The 16,895-nt window shown below is 44.1% G+C and overlaps 1 non-coding gene across 1 annotated transcript; it reads right to left on the reverse strand.

The window, feature by feature from the left end:
* Nucleotides 1–513: 513 nt before the first annotated feature.
* Nucleotides 514–713, reverse strand: LOC123459590. Its single transcript, XR_006636354.1, has one exon. It is a non-coding gene; the product is annotated as a U2 spliceosomal RNA (small nuclear RNA).
* Nucleotides 714–16,895: the final 16,182 nt, after the last annotated feature.

Consider the following 16,895-nt stretch of genomic DNA (forward strand, 5'->3'; position numbering starts at 1 on the left):
ACCCTCTCCCTTCTCTTGTGGTTCAGGTGCTTCCTGTAAGGGCCTGTTGAAGGTTCAGCCATTTGGTCTGCCTTTTAGGAAGTAGAACTTTATGGTACTATTGCTGTTCAGGTCTAGATTAGTGTTTCCCACCAATTCGATGCCCTCCTCTCCCTCCCCATTCATCCTCGTGTATACTCCATGAGATTCTTGCTTGGTATGTAAGGTATCTTGGGTAGATTCGGGTTAGGTGCTGTAGATGAGTGAGACTACGAGCTGATTTTTTTTTTCTGTGATTGGGTAAGTTCTCTGAGAATGATCTGTTCCAGGTTCAACCATTTTTCCTTAAATTTCTTTGTGTCATTTTTTTCTTACTGCTGTTTAGAATTCCATTGTGCAGTTATACCACATCTTAGTTATCCATTCTTCTAGTGATGGACATCTGGATTGATTCCAGCCCTTAGCTATTATGAATTGAGCCGCTACAAATGTGGTTGAGCAAATCTCTCTGGCTTGTGGTTTGAAGGGTTAGGGTTAGGATAGATGCCCAGTAAGGGAATAACTGGGTCTGTTGGTATCTCTATAGTCAGATTTTTCAGGAGTTTCCATATTGCTTTCCAAAGTTTTTGTACCACCCTACATTCCCACAAAGAGTGGATGAGTGTTCCTACTTCTCCACATTCTCACCAGCATTTATACTACACTTGATCTTAGCCAAAAGGCTGAGAAACGATTGCAAGCATTTATATTCATTTGATTTTTTGATGTTTGCTAACCTTATTGTGGTAAGGTGGAATCTCATAGTTGTTTTAATTTGCATTTCTCTGATGATTAGGGATGATGAACATTTGCTTAAGTGTGTGTCTGCCAGTTGTATTTCTTCCTCTGTGAAATGCCTGTTCAGCTCTTTGCCCCATTTTGTGAGTGGAGTGTTTGACTTCTTACTGTTTAGATTTTTGAGTTCTTTGTAGATTCTAGAGATTGGGCCTCTGTCAGTTGAGTAACCCACAAATATTTGCTCCCATTCAGTGGGTAATCTATTGGCTTTGCTTATTGTCTGTAAAGAAACTCTTCAGCCACCTGGTCTTCTAGCATAGATATTCTGTCCTCACCTTTATCACTAGTGATCAGAGAAATGCAGATTAAAACTACATTGAGATTCCATCTCACTCCTGTCAGATTAGCCACTATCATGAAAACAAATGATCATAAATGTTGGCGAGGATGTGGAAAAAGAGGAAACCTTCTACACTGCTGGTGGGAATGCAATCTGGTCTGGTCATTGTGGAAATCAGTGTGGAGGTTCCTAAAACTGCTAAAGATTGATCTACCTTATGACCCAGCTATAGCAATCCTAGGCATATATCCTAAGGACTCATCTCATTTCCTTAGAAGTATGTGCTCAACCATGTTTATTACTGCTCAATTTATGAATGCTGGGAAATGGAACCAGCCTAGATGTCCCTCATCTGATGAGTGGACAATGAAGATGTGGCACATTTATACAATGGAATTCTACTCAGTGGTAAAGAAAAATGAAGTTATGAAATTTGCAGAAAAATGGATGGACCTGGAAAGGATTATACTAAGTGAGGTAACCCAGACCCAGAAAGCCAAGCGCCACATATTCTCCCTCATATGTGGATCCTAGCTACAGATGATTGGGCTTCTGCATGAGAAGGAAAATACTTAGTAGCAGAGGCCAGTAAGTTAAAAAGGAGATATAAAGGGAAGAGAAAGGAAGTGAGGAGGGTACGTAATAGGTTGGTATTGTATATATGTAGTACAATGATTGAGATGGGGAGGTAATATGTTGGAGAATGGTATATCAAAGGGGATAGTGGGGGGGGGGGGAAGGAGGGTATTACCATGGGATTTTTTTTTTTTTTTTTTGGTTTTTCGAGGTAGGGTCTCACTCTGGTCCAGGCTGACCTGGAATTAACTCTGCAGTCTCAGGGTGGCCTTGAACTCACGGCGATCCTCCTACCTCTGCCTCCCGAGTGCTGGGATTAAAGGCGTGCGCCACCACGCCCGGCACCATGGGATATTTTTATAATCATGGAAAATGTTAATAAAAATTAAATTTAAGGGCTGGAGAGATGGCTTAGTGGTTAAGCCCTTGCCTGTGAAGCCTAAGAACCCCGGTTCGAGGCTTGGTTCCCCAGGTCCCACGTTAGCCAGATGCACAAGGGGGCGCACGCGACTGGAGTTCATTTGCAGAGGCTGGAAGCCCTGGCGCGCCCATTCTCTCTCTCTCCCTCTATCTGTCTTTCTCTCTGTGTCTGTTAATAAATAAAAAATTTTAGAAAAAAAAATTAAATTTAAAAAAATAACTTAAAAAAGGAAACCCTTCAGCTTCATGTGATCCCATTGGTTAAGTGACTGTTTAAGATTGTGAGCTACTGGGGTTTTGTTCAGGAAGTCTTTTTTTATTCCTATATCATGGAAAGTACTTCCTAATTTTTCTTCCAGTAGTATTTGAGTTTCTGGTCTTATATTGTGGTCTTTGATCCAGTTGGATTTGAGTGTAGTGCATGGTGAAATGTGTGGATCAAGTTTAAGTTTTCTGTATGTGGTTATCCACTTAGGCCAGCATCATTTGTTGAACATGCTGTCTTTTTGCAGCCTATATTGTTTGGGCTTCTGTTGAATATAAAGTAGCTATTGTTGCTTGATCCAATGTCTGGGTCCTCAAGTCTATTACATTGGTCTATACTCCTGTATTTATGCCAGTACCATGCTGATTTTATTACTATGGATTTGTAATATAGCTTTAGATCTGGTATGGTGATGCCACCAGAGCTATTTCTTTTGCTGAGGATATGTTTGGATATGCGAGGCCTTCTGTTTTTCCATATGAAATTTGAGATCATTTTTTCTATCTCTGTGAAGAACACTAGGGATTTAAATTGGAATTGAATTAAATCTCTATGTTGCCTTTGGTAGGATTGTCATCTTCACGTTAATTCTGCCTTTCCAGGAGCATGGGAGGTCTTCGCATTTTCTCAAGTCCTCCTCAATTTTTTTTTTTTTTTTTTTTTAGTGTTTTTATGTTTTCCTTGTAGAGATCTTTAACTTCCTCAGTTAATGTTATTCCAAGGTATTTTGTTTTTTTTGTTGCTATTGAAAATGGGCCTATGTGCTTTATTTGTTTCTCTGTATTTTTGTAATTTGCATATAAAAAGGCTACTGATTTTTGTGCCTTTATTTTATATCCTGCAACATTGATATAGGAGTTAATTACCTTCAGGAGTTTTGGGATGTAGTCTCTCGGGTCTCTTACATATACAATCATGTCATCAGCGAATAGAGCTAACTTAACTTCTTTTTTTTTTTTTAATTTAATTTATTAGTTTTCTTTTCAGTAAATACAGGCAGTTTGGTATCATTATTTAGGCTCACCTGTGATCTACCCCCTCACATTAGACCCTCCTTGTTAATGAAAATGGGTCGTGCATTGTGGAGTTAGGCCCCAGTTATTGGTATGATAAATGTCTCTGCATATCATGACCCAACATGTGACTCTGACATTCTTTCCGCCCCCTCTTCCACAAAGTTTCCCTGAGCCATGTTGGGTTCATTTTTGCTCTGCTTCTGTGCTGAGGTATTGGGGGCCTCTGAGGCTCTGGCTCTCTGATTTGGTAGGAGCTGATTTTTCTCTGCGTTGATCTCCTTCCCCTTTGTGCTGGTATCTGGTTTACAGGAAAACATCACCCTTGCTTATTTTGCCAGTTGTCCTTAGTTTCAGTTGGGCCCCTTTTGAGGTATGTTGGGGCAGCTCTCTTCTTAGGATCTGCATCTATCTGGAAAAGAGAAGCAGATTCTCCAACAGAGAGTAAGTTAGCACCCAGAAAATTGAGATAACACTTACTTTTTTGATAGACAGTATGGTAGGTTTAGGCTCTCTTATACCCCGTGATTGATGGTAGCTTGATATTGTAGAGTGGCTTGTGTTTGGGTATGGTTCTGACTTGTTTCACAGTTCCAACTATGGGTCTAGTACCACTGAGTGGATCAGTTAGCCAAATCAAGAGCAATTGATTCCTCACCATGGCTGTGTACCACTATTGCACTTGTGTGGGCATCACATCCGGTTATTTGTTGCTATTAGGTTAAAAATGTGTTGCTTGGACAGATCTTTGTCATTTCCCCCAGTTGCCTATGTAGTGCCTTCTGGCACTAGACACGCTGACTGTCTGGGGACTGACTCTCTCCTGGCTTCCAGCCATGTCATTTCATTTTACGCGTCAGCTGCGTATGGAGTCTTCAGCAATAGCGTCTTACCACTGACCTTTGGTGGGTCATCAAGTACTCTGACAGAAGTCTGTCATTGTTTTGGGAAACCTTGCAGGTTTCTCTGATCAAAAGCTCATTGTGGATGGTAGGCCCAAGCTGGGAGTGGGGGTTACAGGTCAGTGCCCACTAAGAAATTGAGGAAAAAGATAACTAATATACAAGAGTTAGAGAGGAGAAGAGGGGAGAGGGGGAGAGGGAGGGAGGGAAGATGTAGGTGATTTAGGTCAGTTTTGATCCTACCCTCTCCAGTGTCTTGTGGTTCAGGTGTTTCCTGTAAGGGTCTAGTGAAGGTTCAGCCATCTGGTCTGTCTTTTAGGAAGTAGAATTTTATGGTACCATTGCCGTTTGTGTCCAGATTACTGTTTTCCACCCTTTGATTCCCTCCCCTCCCTCCCATCCATCTTATTGTCTAGTCCATGAGGTGCTTGCTGGGTATGTAAGGCATCTTGGGCAGATTCAGGTTAGGTGTTGCAGATGAGTGAGACTATGTGTCGATTTTTTTTCTGTGATTGGGTAAGTTCGCTGAGAATGATCTGTTCCAGGTTCAACCATTTTTCCTCAAATTTCTTTATGCCGTTTTTTCTTACTGCTGTATAGAATTCCATTGTGTAGATATACCACATCTTTGTTATCCATTCTTCTAATGATGGACATCTGGGTTGATTCCAGCTTTTAGCTATTATGAATTGAGCTGCTACAAACATGGTTGAGCAAATCTTTCTGACTTTTGGTTTGATGGTTTTAGGGTAGATGCCCAGTAATGGTATAACTGGGTCTGTTGGTATTTCTATAGTCAGCTTTTTCAGGAGTCTCCATGTTGCTTTCCAAAGTGGTTGTATCATCCTGCATTCCCACCAACAGTGAATGAGTGTTCCTGCTTCTCGACATCCTCGCCAGCATTTATTTTCATTTGACCTTTTGATGTTGGCTATCCTTATTGGGGTAAGGTGGAATCTCATAGTTGTTTTAATTTTCATTTTTCTGATGATTAGGGATGATGAAAATTTTCTTAGGTGTGTGTTTTCCATTTGTATATCTTCCTCTGTGAATTTCCTCTTTAACTCTGTGCCCCATTTTGTGAGTGGGGTATTTGTCTTCTTATTGTTTAGACTTTTGAGTTCTTTGTAAATTCTAGAGATAAGGCCTCTATCAGTTGGATAACCTGCAAATATTTTCTCCCATTCTGTGGGTATTCTATTGGCTTTGCTTATTATATGCTTGTTTGTAAAGAAACTCTTCAGCTTCATATGATCCCAATGGTTGAGTGACTGTTTACGAACTTGAGCCACTGGGGTTTTATTCAGGAAGTCCTTTTCCATTCCTATATCATGGAAAGTACTTCCTAAATTTTCTTCCAGTAGTTTTCGAGTTTCTGGTCTTATGTTGAGGTCTTTGATCCATTTGGATTTGAGTGTAGTGCATGGTGAAATGTGTGGATCAAGTTTTAGTTTCCTGCAGGTGGTTATCCAGTTTGTCCAGCACCATTTGTTGAAGATGCTATCTTTTCCAGTGTATATTGTTTGGGCCTTTGTCAAATATCAAGTAGCTATAGTTGCTTGACCCAAAATCCGGGTCCTCAAGTCTATTCCATTGGTCTATACTCCTGTTTTTATGCCAGTACCATGCTGTTCTTATTACTATGGCTTTGTAATATAGCTTTATATTGGGTATGGTGATGCCACCAGAGGTATTTCTTTGGCTGAGGATATGTTTGGATATGCGAGGCCTTCTGCCTTTCCATATGAAATTTGAGATCATTTTTTCTATCTCTGTGAAGAACACTGTAGGGATATTTTTGGAATTGCGTTAAATCTATATATTGCCTTTGGTAGGATTGTCATCTCTACAATGTTAATTCTGCCTATCCAGGAGCATGGGAGGTCTTTCAATCTTTTCAAGTCCTCCTCAATTTCTTTTTTGAGAGTTTTTGTATTTTCGTTGTATAGATCTTTTACTTCCTTGGTTAACGTTATTCCAAGTTATTTTATTTTTTTTGTTGCTATTGAAAATGGGACTATGTCCTTTATTTCTTTTTCTGTGTCTTTGTCATTTGCATACAGAAATGCTTCCAATTTTTGTGCATTGATTTTGTATCCTGCTACTTTGCTATAGGAGTTAATCACCTTCAGGAGTTTTGGGATGGAGTTTCCTGGGTCTCTTACATATACAATCATGTCATCAGCGAATAGAGCTAACTTACGTTCTTCCTTTCCAAATTGTATCCCTTTTATTTCCTTCTCCTGCCTTATTGGTTGGGCTAGGACTTCCAGAACTATATTGAAAAGCAGAGGTGAGAGAGGACATCCCTGTCTTGTTCCTGATCTCAATGGGAATTTCTCCAGTCTCTCTCCATTAAGTATTATTTGGGCCTTTGGAGCTTTTATATTGCCTTTATTATGGTAAGATGTGAACCAGCCATGCCAATTCTCTCCAATGTTTTGATCATGAAGTGATGTTGTATCTTGTCCAAGGCCTTTTCTGCATCTATCGAAATGATCATGTGATTTTTATGTTTAAGCTTGTTTATGTGGTGTATTACATTGACAGATTTTTGTATTTTGAACCACCCTTGTGTTCCTGGGATAAATCCCACTTGGTCAAGGTGGATAATGCTTTTGATGTGTTGTTGGATTCGGTTTGCGAGTATTTTGTTTAGGATCTTTGCGTCTATGTTCATTAGGGAAATAGGCCGATAGTTTTCTTTTCTTGTGGCATCTCTGCCTGGTTTTGGGATTAGGGTGATACTAGCTTCATAGAAGGAGTTGGGTAGCTTTCCCTGTTCTTCAATTGTGTGGCACAGTTTTAGGAAGATTGGTTTGATTTCTTCCATGAAGGTTTGATAAAATTCGCCTGGAATCCATCTGGTCCTGGACTCTTCTTTTTTGGGAGGTTTTTTTATTACTTTTTCGATCTCCATGGGTGTGATGTGTTCATTGAGGTGGTTGATCTGCTCTGAGTTTAGCTTTGGTAGACGATATGCATCCAGGAATTTATCCATCTCCTCCACATTTTCCAGTTTTGTGGAGTAGAGGTTTTTGAAATAAGTCCTGTTGATTCTACCGATTTCACTGATGTCTGTTGTGATCTCTCCTTTTTCATTTTGAATTTGTTAATTTGGAGTCTCTCCTTTTTTTGCTTTATCAAATTGGCCAGAGGTTTGTCAATCTTGTCATTTTTTCAAAGAACCAGCTCTTTGTTTTGTCAATTGCTGTAATTGTTTCCTTGGTTTCCAATTCATTAATTTCTGCTCTGATTTTAATTATTTCTTTCCTTCTGGAGCTCTTTGGGTTGGATTTTTTTTGTTTTTCCAATGCCTTTAGGTGGATGGTTAGGCTATTTATTTGGGATATTTCTGTCTTTTTTATGAAGGCATTGAGTGCTATGAATTTTCCCCTGAGGACTGCCTTCATTGTGTCCCATACGTTTTGGTATGATGTGTTCTCATTGTCATTCAATTCCAGGAATTTTGCAATTTCATTTTTTATTTCATCCACTATCCATTTATTGTTTAAGAGTGTGCTATTCAGTTTCCAGTTGCCATTGGGGTTCTTGTTGGTTTTTTGGTGTTGATTTCTAGGAATATAGCATTATGATCTGATATCATGCAGGGAATTATGTCAATTTTCCTAAATATGTGGAGGCTATCTTTGTGACCAAGTATATGATCTATTTTAGAGAATGTTCCATGGGCTGCTGAGAAGAATGTGGAGTCTCTGGATTTGGGATGGAAAGTTCTGTAGATGTCTGTTAGGTCTAAGTGCTCTATGGTTTTGTTGAGCTCTCTTACTTCCCTGTTGAGCTTCTGTTTGGATGATCTGTCTATTACTGATAATGGTGTGTTGAAGTCCCCAGCTATGATGGTGTTGGTGGTTATTTCTATTTTATTGTCAAGTAGGTTTTGCTTTATGAACTGTGGTGCCCCTGTGTTTGGTGCATACATATTTATGATTGTAATATCCTCTTGATGGATTGTTCCCTTTATAAGTAGGAAGTAGCCTTCTTTGTCTTTTTTGATTGTTTTTGGTTTGAAGTCAACTTTATCTGATATTAATATAGCTACACCTCCTTGTTTCTTATTCCCATTTGCTTGGAATATTGTTTTCCACCCTTTCACTCTGAGGAGGTTTCTGTCTTTAGTGGTAAGGTGGGTTTCTTGAAGGCAGCAGATTGAGGGGTCTAATTTTTTGATCCACCCTGTTAGCCTGTGTCTCTTGATGGGTGAATTAAGGCCATTAATGTTTAGGGTGACGACTGTGAGATTTGATTTGATCCCTGTCATGTTGTGGTGGTAGAGGTGTGTTGGCATTTCCATGGAATTTAATTTTTTTTTTCTCTATCTACTCTGGGTTTGGTTGCTGTGATCTGCTTCTTGTAGGCATTTGTGTTTGGTTATTTGTTTCTTCTCTATGGAGAATTTCCTGGAGTACTTTGTGTAGGTTTGGTTTTGTGTTCATATAATTGTAAAGCTGAGTTTTGTCATGGAAAGTTTTCCTTTCACCATCTATTATAAGGGAGACTTTTGCTGGGTAGAGTAGTTTGGGTTGGAAGCCATAGTATCTTAATGTTTGGAGTGTTTCATTCCAGGCCCTTCTAGTTTTCAGGGTTTCCATTGAGAAGTCTGAAGTAATTCTGATGGGGTTTCCTTTGAAAGTGGTGTGCTGTTTTTCCCTAGCTGCTTTTAGTATTTTTTCCTTGGTGTCAATGTTTAGAATCTTAATGATAATATGTCTTGGGGAGTTTCTCCTTTGGTCTAATCAGTTAGGAGTTCTGTTTGCTTCTTGAATCTTGATGGGCCTTTCTTTTAAGAGATGGGGGAAGTTTTCTTCAATTTTTGTGTTAAATAAGTTCTCCATGCCTTTGGTCTGAAATTCTTCTCCTTCTGGTATTCCAGTGATTCTGATATTAGGACGTTTAAGTGTATCCCACAATTCCCTCATGTTCTGTTCACAGGAACTTTTGAACTTACTGAAATTTTTGGACTCTCGAACTGTTTCTTCCATCCTGTCTTCCAGATCAGAATTTCTATCTTCCACTTCGCTGACTCTATTCTTGAGAGCCTGTATTGAGTTTTGGACTTGTTCAATTAAGTTTGCATTTTCTACTACTTTCCTATGTATCACTTCCATTGCTTTGTCCAGTTCCCTTTTTGTCTCTTTTTTTTTTTTTTTTTTGGTTTTTTGAGGTAGGGTATCACTCTGGTCCAGGCTGACCTGGAATTAACTCTGTCATCTCAGGGTGACCTTGAACTCATGACAATCTTCCTACCTCTGCCTCCCAAGTGCTGGGATTAAAGGCGTGCGCCACCTTGTCTCATTTTTTGATTTTCTTGATGATTCTTGGAAATCATCCTTGCATTTCTTTATATTTTCATTTAGTGTGGCCAGCTGATTTTTAAGGTCCTCCTTTTTTTCACTCTCCCTCAACTCTCTTAGCTCTCTTTGAATTCCTTCCAGTGTCTTATCATATTGCTCCAGCTTAGTGATGATAGCCTCCATATGATTATCTATCCTTTGTAGCTTTCCTGTCATTTCTAGCAGTAGTTTGGTCAGGGTTGCATTGTTCATTGCTTCCACTTGATGTTCTGATCCTAAACACTGTTCTATGTTTTGGTTAGTTGTGATCCTTGTTGGACTGGATGATCTGTCTGGATTTTCTTCCATTTTATTTTTCGTGTTATTTCTTCTGTGCTGTGGTCTACCCATGTCAGTGTATGGGCAGATAGGTGGGTGGAGCAGCCTGGGATCTAGGTTAATGCGAATCCAAGGCAGCCTGGGGCAGTTGCAAGAAGCCTGGGTTTTTGCTCACTCTTGCCAAAGCTGTCTATCTATATCCTGACATGGGCACCAAAGTTTCCTAAATTCTCACCCAGTAATGCACCTAAGCTGCCTGCCTTTGAGCCTGAAAGTGGACTGAGGTAGCAAGCCCTGAAGGTGCTCAGACTCTAGCTGGGTACACTGGGGTCTGTAAACAGTCTGTGCTCTCCCACCTCAGGGGAGTGGGGGATGGGTGGTGATGTACAGGTAGGGGATGGCACCTGCACTGGCGCTAGTGACTCAGTGTGGACTTGTGTGGCTCTTGCTGTGGGAGTGGGCCCGCTGCACGTGCAATTGTAGTGCAGATGCAGATGATGAGGGTACAGAATCAGGACACAGCAGAGGCTGACGGCGGCAAGTGATGTGAGTTCAGCAGCAGGGGATCTGGCAGCCACCTATTCACGGCAGGGGTGGCCCCCACAGGCCTGCGAACCGAGCACCACATGGCTGGTCTACTCGTAGGATCAGAAAACAAGGGCGAGGTAGGAGGTCTCAGCTTCAGTGCAGCAGGCTGGCAGGTGTGACTGGTGGGTGCCCGATCAGAGCACAGCCATGCAGGATGTGCAGAGGGTGCACTGACGGGGGGCGCGGGATGCAATGAGGTGTATGGAGCGAGTGAGGTACGTGGCGGGGGGGGCGCGGGGCACGCCGGGGCACCGTGCAATCAGGGTGGGGCGTGCAGGAGGTGGCAGGGCTCAGGGGGCGCGGCGTGGGGTGCCCTGGATGGGCGGGGGCATGGGGAGCAATGGTCGGTCTGGGGGAGCGAGGGGTGCGCCGTAGGCATGGGGGGGGCGCATGCGCAGGGGGGTGTGCAGGGCGCGGGGGGGGGCGCGGGGTGCCTGGGGGGCGCAGGATGGTTGTGGGGCACGCGGGGGGACACGGGGCACTCAGGGGATCATGGGGGAGCGTGCGGGAGGCACGGGATGCGTGGGACACCTCGGTGCATGGGGGCTAAGGGCGCAGGTCCTTGTGGAGGGGCACTGGGGTTGTGGGCTGCGCGGGGTGCGCGGGGGGGAGGTGGCGCAGGGCACACCAGGGTGCGGGAGGCCACAGGATGCCGCGGGGTGCTCTGGATGCATTGGGGGGCGTGCATGGGGGCGCATGGTTTGTGCGGGGGGCGCGGGGTGTGGAGGGGGGTGGGGCACGCTGAGGCACGCTGGGGCTCTGGACGCGCGGGGAGGGCGGGGCACTGGGGGGGCGTGAGTCACGCGGGGTTTGGCGCGTGGGTCGCGGGGCACGCGGTGGGCGCAGGCTGTGATCGGTGGGGGTACAAGGGTGGGGTGGGAGGCGGCGGGGCGCAGGGGGGGCAGGGGGCGCCATGGGGTGCACGGTGTTTGGGGCCCGTGGGGTGGGGGCACGGGACGCGTGGTTGGGCTGCGCGCCGTAGGACAGCTAGGAGCACGGTGTGCATGGGGGGGGCAGGGTGGTCGGGTGGGCGCGGGGGTGTGGGACACTGCAGGACACCACGGGGTGCTGTGGACTCGCGGGGGGGGTGTGGGGGGCGGGGGCGGGTCGCGCTGGGGAGGGGCTTGTGGGTGACGCGGGGGGCGCGGAGCACACTGAGGTAAGACAGGGCGCGGGTGCTCTGGATGTGCTGGGGGGGCTTGAGGCGTGCGGGGGTGGGGTGCGGGGGTTTCAGGGCACACAGGGGGCACGGTGCATGCCTGGGCTCCCGGGGCACAGGACTCTGCGGGGTGCTCGGGGCGTGCCTGCTGCGTGTGGATAGGGAGCGTGGGCCACGCAGGGGTGGGGGCGCGGCGTGGGGGGGCACGAGGCGCGCGGGGTGGGGGGCGTGGGGGTCCTGGGGTGCGTGGGGGCGTGGGGCACGACTGGACGCCCGGGGTGTGGGACGCCGCAGGGTGCTCGGGGCATGCCTGCTGAGTGTGGATAGGGAGCGTGGGACGCGCGGGGGGGTGGGAGGGTTTCGCGGGGCGGGATGGGTTGGGCGTGGGCGGGCATGGGGCGTGTGGGTTGTGGGGCGCGTGGGGCCAGTGGGGCGCGCAGGGCCACCAGGGCACATGGGGCTTGGTGCGCACGGGGCCGCCAGGGTGGTGGGGCGTGGGGCGCAGGGCCGCGCCCGATGCAATGGGTCGTGGGGGTGTGTGCTTCCCTTTTTCACCCCTCTCTGTGCCCTCCCTCTTGCAAAAAGTTTCTAAATTCCTTTGAATACTTGCCTTTTTTTCCTTGTTGTCTGTAGTGCAGCTAGGTGGTCACCATCTTGACCGGAAGTGTAACTTAACTTCTTCCTTTCCAAATGGTATCCCTTTTATTTCCTTCTATCTTATTGCTTGAGCTAGGACTTCCAGTACTACATTGAAAAGCAGAGGTGAACGTGGACAATGTTGTATTGTTCCTGATCTTAATGGGAATTCCACCAGTCTCTCTCCATTGAGTATTATTTGGGCCTTCGGAGCTTTGTATATTGCCTTTATTATATTAAGATATGAGCCAACCATGCTAATTCTCTCCAATGTTTTGATCATGAAGTGATATTGTATCTTGTCAAAGGCCTTTTCTGCAACTATTCAAATGATCATGTGGTTTTTATGTTTAACCTTTTTTATGTGGTGTATTATATTGACAGATTTCCATATGTTGAACCACCCTTGTGTTCCTGGGATGAATCCCACTTGGTCAAGGAGGATAATGATTTTGATGGATTCAGTTTGCGAGTATTTTGTACAGGATCTTTAAGTTCCTTAGGGAAATAGGCTGGTAGTTTTCTCTTCTTGTGGCCTCTGTGCCTGGTTTTGGAATTAACGTAATACTAGCTACATCAAAGGGTTGTGTAGTTGTCCCTGTTCTCGTTTGTGTGGCACAGTTTAAGGAAAATTGGTTTGAGTTCTTCCATGAAGGTTTGATAGAATTCAGCTGAGAACCAATCTAGTCTTGGACTCTTCTTTTGGGGGAGGTTTTTAAATTACTTTTTCAATCTCCATGATTGTGATGGGTTCATTGAGGAGATTAATCTGCTCTGAGTTTAGTTTGATAGATGGTATGCATCCAGGAATTTATCCATCTCATCTACATTATCCAGTTTTGTGGAGTAGAGGTTTTTGAAATAAGTCCTGATGATTCTCCCAATTTCATTTATGTCTCTTGTGATCTCTCCTTTCTCTTTTTTAATTTTGTTAGTTTGAAGCTTTTCCTTTTTTTGCTTCATTAAAGTGCCCAAGGGTTTATCAATTTTGTTTATTTTATTTAGTTATTATTATTATTATTGTTTTTCAAGATAGGGTCTCACTCTAGCCCAGGCTGACCTGGAATTCACAATGGAATCTCAGGGTGGCCTTGAACTCACAGCAATCCTCCTACCTCTGCCTCCCAAGTGCTGGGATTAAAGGCGTGTGCCACCATGCCTGGCTTGTTTATTTTTTTCAAAGGACCAGCTCTTTGTTTTGTCAGTTGTCTTGGTTTCCAATTCATTAATTTCTGCTGTGTTTTTAATTATTTCTTTCCTTTTGGGTGTCTTTGTGTTGGATTTTTCTTGTTTTTCCAGTGCCTTTTTGTGGATGATTAGGTTATTGATTTGGGATTTTTCTGTCTTTTTTTATGAAGGCATTGAATGCTATGAATTGTCCCCTGAGGACCACCTTCATTTTGTCCCATAAGTTTTGGTATGATGTGTTCTCATTGTCATTCATTTCCAGGAATTTTGCAATTTCATTTTTTATTTCATCCACTATCCATGTATTGTTTAAAACTGTGCTGTTCAGTTTCCAGGTGCCATTTGGATTCTTGGTGGTTCCTTTGTTGTTGATTTCTAGCAATATAGCATTGTGATCTGATATCATGCAGGGAATTATGTCAATTTTCCTAAATATGTAGAGGCACTCTTTTTGACCCAGTATTTGGTCTATTTTAGAGAATGTTCCATGGGCTGCTGAGAAGAATGTGTAATCTGTGGATTTGGGGTGGAAAGTTCTATAGATGTCTGTTAGGTCTAAGTGTTCTATGGTTTTGTTGAGCTCTTTTACTTCCCTGTTGAGTTTCTGTTTGGATGATCTGTCTATTACTATTAATGGTGTATTGAAGTCCCCAGCTATGATGGTGTTGGTGGTTATTTCTGTTTTATTGCCAAGTAGGTTTTGTTTTATGAACTGTGGTGCCCCTGTGTTTGGTGCATACAGATTTATGATTGTAATATCCTCTTGATGGATCATTGCCTTTATAAGTAGGAAGTAGCTTTCTTTATCTTTTTTGATTGTTTTGGTTTGAAGTCCATTTCATCTGATAGTAATATAGCTTTTCTATGTATCATTTCCATTCCTCTATCACTTCCTTTTCATATCATATTCTGATTTTCTTGATGATTCTTGGAATTCATCCTTGCATTTCTTTATGTCTTCATTTTGTATGGCCAGCTGATTTTTTAATTATACACCTGCTTGTTTCTTATTCTCATTTGCTTGGAAATTAAGTATGATGTAAGGAGACATGATTTGATGCCAAGTTGACAAGGGGTGGACTTGTGATAGTTAAGGTGTTGTCAACTTGATCTGTTTAGTAATCCACAGGCTGCTTCTAGGAAGGATCAACTAAAGGAGGAGGTCTTTCTCCCAGGGTGAGCCCTTCCCCCAGAGTGGGCGGTCCCGCTCAGAGAGGGACTTGATATAAGGAAGCTCTGGGTAGAAGAGTTCCCTTTTTTCCTTCCTTCCTTCCACTTGGCTGCCGGAGCTGCTCCCTACCTTCTAGCGTGGATTGAAGACCAGTGCGGACTAAAGACCAACATCAACTGAAGACCCACATGGATCGAAACCCAGCGGCTCCTCAGGAAGCCTCCAGGCTTTCTGGCTCCTCAGGAGGCCTCCAGGTTTTCTGGCACCATCTGCAGTGCCGGTCGGGACTGCTGAGGCATCTGGCCATGTGGACTGAGCAGCTACCAGGTTCGGTGATTCTCAGGCCTGCAACTGCTATTGGACTACTGTAAGCTAATCCAATAAATTCCCTTTATAAAATAATTCATTCTAGTAATTCTGTTTCCTCTAGAGAACCCTGACTAATATAGATTTTGGTACCAGAAGTGGTTCTAGAGAAACAGAATTGTAAGGATGGATTTCTCTAATGGGCTTAGTGCTATCTGGGGTTGGTTCTCCAATTTCAGTGCTACCAAAGGCCCTACTGGTGATAAGGAGAGTGCCTGTACTGGAAATAAAGAGGGCACTAATAATCCATGGTGTGAACTTTTTAAAGAACTCCATGAGATAGATGTATTTGGTGACCCTGACTCATGTCTTGTGAGGAGCAAGGAATTTAGTGACTCTGTATTTAAAACATTTGAATATTTGTGGAAAAGTAAGACCAATGATGAGGCTGGTTGGTTGCTTTTAGCATCTCTAGACAAACTACTGAGGGAACAGCAGAAGCTCAAAAAGGAAAATTCCAAGCTTAAGACCCACATACATGATCTCAAGGTTTCTAAAGGTGCCCTGGAGGAGAGTCTCCTCTCTAGCCAGAACAGGGCTCATGATCATGGAATTCACTGGTCTTACCATGTGCCCCACCATCCTGAAGCAGCTGGCTTGATAGAATGGTGGAACGGCCTTTTGAAGAAACAGCTACAGCGCCAACTGGGTGGCAACAGCTTGGAGGGCTGGGGGAGTGTCCTCCAGCAGGCTGTATATGCTCTGAATCAGTGTCCTATATATGGTACTGTTTCTCCTATAGCCCAGATTCACGGGTCCAGGAATCAAGGGGTGGAAATGGGAATGGTCCCACTTGCCATCACCCCAAGTGACCCGTTAGCTAGACTTTTGCTTCCTGTTCCCACAACCTTACGCTCTGCTGGACTACAAGTCTTGGTCCCAGAGGGGGGAGTGCTTTTGCCAGGAGACACAAGGAACATTCTATTGAACTGGAAGCTAAGACTTCCCCCTGGTCACTTTGGGCTCCTAATGCCCTTGAGTGAACAGGCTGAGAAAGGAGTTACAGTGATTACAGGGGTGATTGATCCAGATTACCAGGGGGAAATTGGGCTGCTCCTCCACAATGGCGGTAAGGAAGAGTATGCCTGGAGTGCAGGAGATCCTTTAGGGCGTCTGTTAGTGTTACCATGTCCTGTTGTCAAAGTCAATGGACGACTGCAACAACCCAATAGAAGTAGTGTGATAAATGGCCCAGATCCTTCAGGAATGAAGGTATGGGTTACCCCTCCAGGTAAAGAACCAAGACCTGCCGAGGTGCTTGCTGAAGGTGGAGGGAATACAGAATGGGTAGTAGAAGAAGGCAGTTACAAATATCAGCTAAGGCCACGTGATCAGTTACAGAAACGAGGACTGTGATTGCAATGTTTCTGTCCTGCCTTGATAACAGAGTGTTGTATCTACACCAATATTAAGATTGTATCATTAGCTAAACTGTTGAATTTATATTAGACCCATTGTATTAGAGACTAAGCTTGTGTTGGGGGGAAGATTTTGCGGTTCCGGTTGTATGTGGGATAGTTATGCGATGTTAGGCGGAATTATGAGCTTGTTACTGTTTTCATTTGGAAATTAAGTATGATGTAAGGAGACATGATTTGATGCCAAGTTGACAAGGGGTGGACTTGTGATAGTTAAGGTGTTGTCAACTTGATCTGTTTAGTAATCCACAGGCTGCTTCTAGGAAGGATCAACTAAAGGAGGAGGTCTTTCTCCCAGGGTGAGCCCTTCCCCCAGAGTGGGCGGTCCCGCTCAGAGAGGGACTTGATATAAGGAAGCTCTGGGTAGAAGAGTTCCCTTTTTTCCTTCCTTCCTTCCACTTGGCTGCCGGAGCTGCTCCCTACCTTCTAGCGTGGATTGAAGACCAGTGCGGACTAAAGACCAA

This window comes from Jaculus jaculus, chromosome 3 (genome assembly GCF_020740685.1).
Source record: "Jaculus jaculus isolate mJacJac1 chromosome 3, mJacJac1.mat.Y.cur, whole genome shotgun sequence".
NCBI classification, from domain to species: Eukaryota; Metazoa; Chordata; class Mammalia; order Rodentia; family Dipodidae; genus Jaculus; species Jaculus jaculus.